Source organism: Austrofundulus limnaeus, unplaced genomic scaffold (assembly GCF_001266775.1).
Source record: "Austrofundulus limnaeus strain Quisiro unplaced genomic scaffold, Austrofundulus_limnaeus-1.0 Scaffold5, whole genome shotgun sequence".
Lineage (NCBI taxonomy): Eukaryota > Metazoa > Chordata > Actinopteri > Cyprinodontiformes > Rivulidae > Austrofundulus > Austrofundulus limnaeus.
Window position 1 is genome coordinate 5,952,037 of NW_013952407.1, and position 389 is coordinate 5,952,425.

The window sequence follows — 389 nt, forward strand, 5'->3', positions numbered from 1 at the left end:
TAGAATCAAATGTTACATCTTAATGTTATTCTAAAAAAATCTGACATAAAAGCATAGTCCTAGTCATTTGATGTCAAATGTCAAAAATAAATTATAAGGATGCTTTCATCTTTTAATAGAAGATTTCTAGGAGGTAGGCTATGGAAGAGGAATAGGGCCACTGAAAAATAAAAAAAGGAATTCTGACTTTAATCTCAGAATTCTGACTTTTTTCTCAGAATTCTGACTTTAATCTCAGAATTCTGACTTTAATCTCAGAATTCTGACTTTTTTCTCAGAATTCTGACTTTTTTCTCAGAATTTCTCAGAATTCTGACTTTAATCTCAGAATTCTGACTTTAATCTCAGAATTCTGACTTTGGTCAGACTTTAAAGTCAGACTTTAAATG